Here is an 11,122-nt window from a genome sequence, read left to right on the forward strand (position 1 = left end):
TTAATACTAATTTTCACAAATTAGATATTGCGATATTTAATTTAGTGCAATAAAATAATTAAAATTCTAAAATTTTGATTGTTAATAAAACTAGTTGGTATTGGTATTTTGCCTTGAGGCAAGTTAACTGAACTTCCCGATATGTGTAAATAATCGACTTAATCAATAATAAATAAATTAATTTATGAGTGATTAAAAGTATTCCGACTGGATTTATTATACAAAATGAAAAGGAACTCGGAGTTAGCTCGGAGTATTTCTAAAGCAATATTCAAAAATCAATAATTTTCATAATTTATTCAGTTTCCGTAGGACTTTAATGTTTAGTATGTTCATTAAGACCAAGTACTTTATCGTTATACCAAGTAAATAGTCTAATTTTAATTTTAACCAACGTCAAAAAACTACTCACTTTCTCAAACTTTGATACATTTTTGAAATTATACTAGTTGTCGTAGGGCCGTAATATTTTAGTAAGTTCTAAAAAACCATGATAATTATCGTCGAAAAAAGTTCCATGAAAATCGGATTAATTTTTTTTTTTCAACAGTTAATTACAAGAAAACAGCTCGGTAGATTTCCACCTAAAACTAATCAGTTTTAGTCCCAACTAATATCTTACGAACAGTTTTGATTTTAAAAATCGGTTCGGTATAATGAGCTTAAATGTGGACAAAAAGTTTAACACTTTTCCCAAATTACAAAGAAACGGCTGGGCCGATCGTCGCACAAAACTGACAAACGATAGTCCTCATTGAAATACATCAAATGGCTTTAAATTTTTGAAATCGGTTTAGGCGTTTTGAGTAAACATCGATGAAAGGTCTAATTTTGACGAATGCCAAAAACGATACCAACTTTTGCAAACTTTGATGAATTTTTAAAGCTAAACGAGTTGTCGTAGGGCTGTAATATTTTAGTATGATCTAGAAGACTATGGCATCTACCGTCAAAAAAATAATCATGAAATCGCCGAATTTTTTTTTAACACTCTATAACAAGAAAAAGGCCCGGCCGATCTGTATCAAAAACTAATTAGCACGATTCCCAACCAATATCTTTCGAACGGTTTTTGAATTTTCATAATCAGTTCAGAATTGCGGGCTAAAACGTGGACGAAAAATTTTTCACTTTTCTGCGGATTACAAAGAAACGGCTTGGCCGATCGTCACACAAAACTCAGAAACGTTAGTCCTCATCGAAATACATCGAATGGCCTGTTAATTTTTGAAATCGGTCCAGCAGCTTTTGAGAAAATGTCGATTTACGGCCAAAAATCTGTTCACACACACGCACACACACACACATACTTTTTCCAAATTTGTTCTCATTCGATTCAGAATGGCTTGTAACGTCGAGAAAACGTAAAATTAGCGAATCGAATTTTTTGATGGAAACAAAAACTTCTCCTTCGGGAAGTTAAAAATATGCATAAAAAGTACAATTTTGTCTTACGTACTAAATATAGGTAAATAATCATCTTAATCAATAAGAATTTAGGTTTAGCAAGTCTAATTAAACGTTAATTGCCAATTATCCATGGCACCCTGTCTATTGTCATTTATATGTCAAATAATAATCAATTATTGCCTGTGTCACGTTTTGCATGTTAAAGACAAAGATGACAATATGATGACCTGGAGGCAATCAAGGTATATTCATACTTTATTAAGGGAAGTAGAAAGGGCGCAAATCCGCAAATCCACTTCCGCAGATTAAGTCGCTAAAAAGAAAAACTAGCTGTAAGTGGAATTCTGTCTTAAGGCAATTAAGGCATCGTGCCTTAAGGCAAATTGCTGGAACTTCCCGTACCAAAAATTATTATTTTTTTAAAAACGATTAACATTTTTGAAAAAAAAAATTACTTTGAAAAAATAAGATTTTTGAGAAACTATAAATTGGACAAAAAATTACTTTTTTTTGAAAAAAAATTTTTTTCTAATTTTTTTTTTTTTTGAAAAAAAATTTTATTTTATTTTGACATATTGTGGAAGATCTGAACTTTCTTTTCAAAGCAATCAATCGTACTGCTTTAACTGCATAGGGACAAAATATAAAGCGCGTAAGCGCCGCGTCGCTGTCTAAAGCATAAGCATTGGTACGGAACCCATAGAAATGTTAACAAATTGTATACTTATTGTTAAAATCTCTATAAAATATCTGATAATTTTATGAGCATATGTCTAATGATCATTTTTGACCGCCAAATGGCTCATTTTTTACTTTTTCCTCCATATCTCCGAATCCGCTAAACCTACCTTCATGAAAATTTTATCGATTCTTCATCTTGTCAATACAAGTGAAATGTTTTTTGAATTATTCAAATCGGACGCTCCGTTCTCTCAAAAACTGAGCTACCGTTTTCGGCACTTTTTGCCCCTTATCTTTGGAACGGCTAGACCTGCCTTCGCCAAAAACTAATCAGCACGTCTCCTTATCAATACGGAATCGAATGTTTTTTGAATTATTCAAATCGGTTGACCCGTGTTCCCGAAATCGTCGACGAAAATTTGTATCCGCACATACATACACACACATACATACATACATACACACACATACACACACACACACACACACACACACACACATACATCCATTTTTTCTAAGGTATGCCAAAATGTTCAGAAACCTCTGAAACGTAAAGATATATACAAATTTTCATTTTCGATTTTTTTGCGATTACTATAACTTGCCCTACGGGAAGTTAATTACTTCCTGAAAAGGAAATTTCCTTCCTGGAAAAGAAATTTCCTTCCTTCCGATAAGCAATATTGGATTTCTGTTAAAAGTTTGGAGTAATGTGTGAAAATTGGCTCTTCATATATTATTAACTTCCCGTAAGGTAGCTATAGTAATGGCCCGAAAATCGAAAATGAAAATTTTTGCATTTCTCGACGTTTGGAAGGTTTCTGAACATTTTGGCATATCTCAGAAAACTAATGGATGTGTGTGTTTTGTATGTCCGCACTTTTTCGTCCACGTTTTCGGGCGCACGGATCAACCGATTTGAATGGTTAAAAAACATTCGATCCCTATTGATAGAAAGATGTGCTGATTAGTTTTTGGCAAAGGCAGGTTCAGCACTTACGGAGATAAAGAGCAAAGAGTGCAGAAAATACAAATCGAGTTTTTGAGAGAACGGAGTATTGGATTTGAATGATCTAAAAAACATTCAATTTGTAATGATTGGGAGAAGTGGTGATTACTATTTGGCAAAGACAGGTCCAGCCGTTACGGAAATACGAAGCTGCATGTGCAAAAAATAGCAGTTTTTGAGAGAACGGAGTATCGGATTTGAATGATCTAAAAAACTTTCTGCTTGTATTGACAAAACAATTGCTTTTGAAGATAAAAAATTATTACATCTTGTTTTATTTTCCATAATATATTTTGGTAATGTTGGATTAAAAATTCAAAAAATTACCCAGGCTAAGCACAGTCTGAGCGCCACTCTGGTACAAATGTTTAGCCAAGTGCGTTTAGACTGCTTATGCACTGGAGCATTTTTCCAATTTTATGAAAACTATTGAAAATGTGAAAATGCCGCCAAGCTAAACACAGTATAAGTGAAAATGTCGCACAGAATTATTTGAAAATGCGTTTAGACTGTGACTAAACTTTAGACGGCAGCACTTTTTTAATTTTGTGCAAATTAGGCAACTATTTTTTTTTTGAAATTGAATTCGAAATTCGAAATGACGATTGTTAATGTTCTGGAGATAAATTGATTTATTTATGATTTACATTTGATTTGCTCAGATATAACAAGATAGCTAAAATAATGAAAGTTACAATATTTGTAATAATATATTTGAAAACGTTTAAAGTTTCTCGAATATTTCATTACGGTACAGAAAGTTCCAGCAATTTGCCTTAAGGCACGATGCCATACACCACTAGTTTTTGCTTTTAAGTTGCAATAATTCTATTTCTAATATCTACGTCAGTATTTGATTCTAATATCTAAACTAGCATTATTATTTAAGTTTCTTTCAAGTATAATTTTTGAATATTAAACTAATTAATAGATAATTTTGATATTTATTATCGTTATAGATTAATGGAAATATTTAGCATGTCTCAAATTTAATTTTAGAACAGGATTTCTTCCTGTTTACACGAAAATTTATCTAATTTTGGATTTTGTAAAAGTTTCATGATCAAGTTCATATGGGAAAATGTTTATTGCCAAAAGATTCTGCATCGATTCTGTTTGTTTATGCAGAAATGCATTTGGCTCGATCGGAAATTATATATACACACATTTATATATATATATATTTATATATATATATATATATATATATATATATATATGTATATTCAATCATCTTTATAAATTAACTAAAACATTTTTCCAAAACTAAAATGTTAGTATTTTAATCCAGTCTGAATGCAACCCATGCGAACACATATTTTTTGTTAGGCAAATACGAGTTAAATTTAAATTTTAGTTAAGTTTGGAAACTTCAACAGATTTTTAGGCAATGTCATCTTAAACCATATATATAGTATTATTATTACACAACATGTCAAACGTATAAATTTGGTAAAACATTTTGAAAAATTAAAAAACTTTAAAAAAGCACACGCCTGCCCCACACCCCTTTTTGCATGTAAATATAACTGAAATTAATATTTGTATCAAATTTGAGATTTTTAAGTAATTTAATATCGAAGTACACGAATTCTATTATTTTTACAAAAAATATCAATCAGATACATTTAGTAGAACATTTTTGAAAAATTAAAAAACTTTTAAAAAAGCACAAGCTTTCTATCACAACGTGCGAACTCACGATTTTCGCCCGAGAAATTACATTTTAGTTTGTAGTTTGAGAAAGTTTAGAAACTTTTACTGAATTTTAAATAGTGTCAGCATAAAGTTCACTTATTCTGTTATTTTTGTACAAAATATCAAGCAAATAGGTTTAGTAAAACATTTTTGAAAAATTAAAAAACTTTAATAATTCATACACAATTTGAGATGCAACGTTTAGCGGATATTAATATTTTACAAAAGTTTGGATACTAAAACTAATTTTTAATTATCATCATCAAAAACTTTAGGAATTGTATTTTTATTTCTTAAAATATCAAGCGGATATATTTAGCAAAACTATTTTTTTTAAATTAACAAACTTTAATAAACATTAAGTCTGCCATTAAACTCCCTGAACTGCAGCTTTTATGCGGAAAATAAAGTTTTAATTAATGTTTTCGGAATGTTTGAGTACTTCAAAAGTACTGCAAGTTATTGCATTTTAAAGCTTATGAACTGTATTTTTGTTACATCAAATATCATTTAAATAAATTCGATAGAACATTTATGAAAAATTAAAAAACTTCATAAAACGTGTGCAATCTGATACGAGCACTCCACGTTTTCATAAACAAGTTTTGAATTAAAAATTTATGAAATTTGTGATATTAAAGATCATGTTTCTGTATAATATTTTTTGTTAAAAAAATATGAAATATTTTATTGTTATATGTAATATCAAGCGAATAAATTTAGCAAAACATTTTTTTAAAAATAAGAACTTCAAAAATCACATTCATTCTGCCACTACTTGAGCAACAACCCTTGCGCTGAAAACCAAAATTTTAATGTATTTTTTTACAAAGTTTGTGAATTTTAACAAATTTTAAACTAACGTTATATAAAAGCACATAATTTGTATTATTTTCATGTAAGATATCAATTGAAAATATTTAGTACAACATTTTAAAAAAAAATAAACTTAAAACATGTAAACGCACTGTGCCAATACTTGAGCTTTTTTGTGGGGACAATACAATTTTAATTAATATTTCCAAAATGTTTAAAAACCATGGCAAATTCTTAATCAATGCCATCGTTAAAGGAGCTTTGAAATATTATTAAACAAAATTTCGACAGAATAAATGCAACAGAACACTTTTTAAAAAATTAATAATCTTTAAAAAACACACCCATGTTTTATATGAATTTCAAGTTTCTAATATATAATTTTAAATACTTTAAAGAACTTCTGAATAGTGTTCTAATAAAAGACAATATTATAGTGACTAAATTTAGTAAAACATTTATAAACCAGTATTTTCAAAATATATATAAAATAATTTATAGTAGTTCTTGCTTTCGGCCAGAAAATACATATTACATGCGACCGAATATGAAATTATTATTTCATAAATATTTTATGAAAGTTCTGACTTTTATTCTGAATTTAAAATAATGCCATCTTAAAATACATGAATTCTATTATTCATACACAAAAATATCAAACGAATAAATTTAGTAGAACATTTTTAAAAAAATAAAAAACTTCGAAAAAACCCACACATTCTGTTCAAAATGTATCTTTTACGAGAAAAGCACTTTGATTAATTTTTAATGAATGTCTTACTAAAGTTTATGAATTCTATTATTATTACACAAAATATCAAACGCATAAATTAAATAGAACATTTTTGAAAAAATTGACAAAATTTAATACGCATTACACTCTATGGAGCATCTGGCATGGAAAGCAAAACTTTTAATAAATATTTTATAAATGTTTAGACTTTTTTTATTAAATTGCAAATAATGTCATATCAAAGTTCACGATATATATTATTTTTGCACAAAATATCAAACGTATAAATTTAGTAGAACATTTTTAAACAAATAAAAAAACCTTGGAAAAAGCTCATACATTTTGACACAGTTCAAGATGTATCCCTTACGAGGAAAGTACTGCGTTAAAAGTTATTTTTGGAAAGTTTGAGAGTTTTGATTAATTTTTATTCAATGTCAACGTAAAGTGCAAGAATTTTAATTCCCTAAATATCAAACGTATAAATTAAATAGAACATTTTTGAAAAAATTAACAAACTTTAATAAGCATTACGTCTGTCATTACACAGTCTGAGCTGCAATCCTGACATGGAAAGCAAAAGTTTAATAAATATTTTATATATGTTTAGACATTTTTAATAAATTGTAAATAATGTCATATTAAAGTTCACGATCTATATTATTTTTACACAAAATATCAAATGTATAAATTTAGAACATTTTTTAAAAAAATTAAAAAAAACATTGAAAAAAGCTCACACGTTCAGGCACAGTTCAATATGTATCTCTTACAAGAAAAGCACTATTTTAATTATTATTTTTAGAAATTTTGAAAAGAATAATTAAATTTAAGTGATGCCATCTTGAAGTTCATGAATTGTAATATTTATACACAAAATATCAAACGTATAAATAAATAAAATATTTTTGAAAAAATTAACAAACTTTAATAAGCATTGCACTCTATGGACCTGCATTCTGGCATAGAAAGCAAAACTTAATAAATATTTAATAAATGTCTGAAAATTTTTACTGAATTACAAGTAATGTCATCTTAAAGTTTACAAATTATAATAATTTTACACAAAATATCAAACATGTGAATTATGTGCAACTTTTTTTAAAAAATTACAAAACTTGGAAAAAAGCTTAAACATTCTGACACAACTCGAGACGCTTCTCTTACGACGAAAGCACTCCTTTAATTATTATTTTTGAAAAGTTTGAGAGCTTTGATTAATTTTTAATTAATGTCATCGTGAAGTTCACAAGCTATGATATTTTTGCACAAAATATCAAACATGTGAATTGAGTACAACGTTTTTAAAAAATAAAAACTTGGAACAAAGCTCACACATTCTGGCACAGTTCGACATGCTTCTCTTATGAGAAAAGTACTCCTTTAACTATTATTTTTGGAAAGTTTGAGAACCATGACAAATTTGTAAGTAATTCCATCGTAAAATTTATGAATTGTAATATTTATACACAAAATATCAAACGTATAAGTTAAATAGAACATTTTTGAAAAAATTAATAAACTTTACTAAGCATTACACTCTATGGAGCTGCATTATGGCATGGAAAGCAAAACTTTAATAAATATTAGACATTTTATAAATGTTTAGACATTTTTAAATAATTTATAAATAATGTCATATTAAAGTTCACGATCTTTATTATTTTTGCACAAAATATTAAGTGAATAAATTAAGCAGAACATTTTCAAAAAAATAAAAAAAAATGGAAAACGCACGAAATTCTGACACAACTCGAGATGTATCTCTTACGAGGAAAGCACTCCTTTAATATTATTTTTGGAAAGTTTAAGAGCTTTGATTAATTTTTAATGAATGTCATCGTAAAGTTCATAAATTGTAATATTTATACACAAAATATCAAAGATATAAATTCAGTACAACATTTTTGAAAATTAACAAACTTTAATAAGCATTATACTCTATATGGAGCTGTAATTCTGGTATGTAAAGTGAAACTTTAATAAATGTCTGAAAATTTTTACTGAATTACAAGTGTGGCCTCTTAACGTTTACGAATTCTATTAATTTTACACAAAATATCAAACGTATAAATTTAGTAAAATATTTTTAGAAAATAAAAAAAACTTTGGAAAAAGCTCACACATTCTGACACAGTTCAAGATGTATCCCTTACGAGGAAAGTACTGCTTTAAAAGTTATTTTTGGAAAGTTTGAGAGCTTCGATTAATTTTTAATTAATGTCATCGTAAAGTGCATGAATTCTATTATTTTTACACAAATATCAAACGACTAAATTAAATAGAACATTTTTAAAAAATTAATAAACTTCCAAAAAGCACTCGCTTTGCAATCAAAACGTACAAACTCATACTTTCCGCTCGGTAAATAATATTTTACTAAAGATTTGGAAACTTCAACATACTTCTAAATAATTTCACCATACAGTTTACAAATCGTATTATTATTACACAAAATATCAAACGTATAAATTTATCAGAACATTTTTAAAAAATTAGAAAAAACTTCATAAAGCACTTGTAATCTGATAAGCTCTCGCGCGTGGATTTTATGAACAACTTTTAAATTAAAATTTGGTGATTTTGATAGAAATAAAACGCGTGTATTTGAATTTCTGAAATTGTCTGGATTTATTTAGGAAGTGTATCGATTGTATTAATGCTACACAAAATATGAAATGAAAAAATTCAGTAAAAACATTTTTAAAAAATTAAAAAACTTTATAAATCACACGCAATCTCATAAGCTCCGGCGCGTGGCATTTGTATTAACAACTTTAATATAAAAGTTTGGTTTATTAACAACAATTAAACACTCAGCTCGTGTACATACTATTACTAAATTTAATATTACATAATCCATATATAATTCATAATAATGTCCTTCTAAGTCATCTCGTCCATGTGTTTGCAGAACGACTTTAAAATCAAAGCGTTTCGCAAATCTCTTTGACTATATAGTTATAGTTATATAGTAGTTAATATAACTACATTGTACAAAAGCTTCTAACCAGTCGGTTGTACATAATATCGGATTACAAATTGCTAGGCTGTTATATAACACATCAAAAGAGCGAATTTGTGATTAAAACGATTATTATGTAAGGTAATCAGAATATTATTATTTACATGTAAAGCTTACCACATGCACAATTTTGATTTAATATATTTTGTAATATTAGAATCCGGATATATGAATAAATTTAAAAGCGCGAGCTTTTTGGAAAAAAGTCATATTTTTAATTTAAAAGTTGTTTGTGAAAATCTCGCGCGTGGTCCCACGAGAGAGTGAAAGAACGCGTGTGCGTTTTATTAAGTTTTTTAATTTTTTAAAAATGATCTGATGAATTTATACGTTTAATATTTTGTGTATATATAATAGAATAAGTGAATTTTAATATGACATCATTTAAAATTGTATTTTACGCGCTGAGAATTCATCTCTAGTCATGGCGTAAGACGTGTGCTTTTCTAAAGTTTGTTAATTTTTTCAAAAATATTCTACAGATTTTATACATGATATTTTGTGTAAAAATCATAAAATTCATGCACTTTACGGTGGCATTGGTTAAAAATTTGTCAAGGTTCTCAAACTTTCCAAAAATAATAACTAAAGTTGTACTTTTCTCGTAAGAGATGCGTCTCGAGCTGTGTCAGAATCCCTGTGCATTTTCCAAAGTTTTTTATTTTTTTAAAAATGTTGTACTGAATTTATACCTTAGATATTTTCTGTATGAATAATAGAATAAGTGAACTTTAAGATGACACTGAAAATAATTAAATAACAAAGCCTAAAAGTTCCAAAAAAAATAATTAAAATTGTATTTTACGCGCTGAGAATTCATCTCCAGTCATGGCGTGAGGCGTGTGCTTTTCTAAAGTTTGTTAATTTTTTCAAAAATATTCTACAAAATTTGTATATTTCATATTTTGTGTAAATATAATAAAATTCACGTACTTTACGGTGGCATTGGTTAAAAATTTGTCACGTTCTCAAACTTTCCAAAGTTAATAATTAAAGTTGCACTTTCCTTGTAAGAAATGCGCATCGAGAGTAGTTTCAAAATACCTGTGCGTTTTCCAAAGTTTTTTATTTTTTTAAAAATGTTCTACTTAATTTATTCACTTAATATTTTATGTAACAATAATATAGATCCTGAACTAAATTATGACATCATTTATAATTTAATAAATATGTCTAAACATTTATAAAATATTTATTGAAGTTTAACTTTCCTTGCAAGGAGTGCAACTTCATACAGTGTAATGACAGACGTTATTCTTATTAAAGTTTGTTAATTTTTTCAAAACTGTTCTATTTAATTCAGACGTTTGATATTTTGTGTATTAATAATAGAATTCATAAACTTTACTATGGCATTACTTAAAAAATTGTCACGGTTCTCAAACTTTCCAAAAATAATATTAGAAAAGCGTTTTCCTAGTAAGAGCTACATCTCGAGTTGTGTCAGAATGTGCGAGCTTTTTGCAAAGTTTTTTATTTTTTTAAAAATGATCTACTAAATTTAAACTTTAGATATTTTGTGTTTTAATAATAGAATTCATGTAATTCAAGATAGCATTGTTTCAAATTCCGAATAAAAGCCAGAACGTTCAAAAAATATTTATGAAATAATAATTTCATCTTCGGTCACATGTAATATGTATTTTCGGCTCGAAGGCAAAAACTACTTGCTTATCAAAATATATTATTTTAAAATTATAATTTACAAACGTTTCACTAAATTTAGTCACTAGAACATTGTACTTTGTGA

This window comes from Ctenocephalides felis, unplaced genomic scaffold (assembly GCF_003426905.1).
Source record: "Ctenocephalides felis isolate EL2017-DRISC unplaced genomic scaffold, ASM342690v1 CF-g0.4_SCAFFOLD_01170, whole genome shotgun sequence".
Taxonomy (NCBI): domain Eukaryota; kingdom Metazoa; phylum Arthropoda; class Insecta; order Siphonaptera; family Pulicidae; genus Ctenocephalides; species Ctenocephalides felis.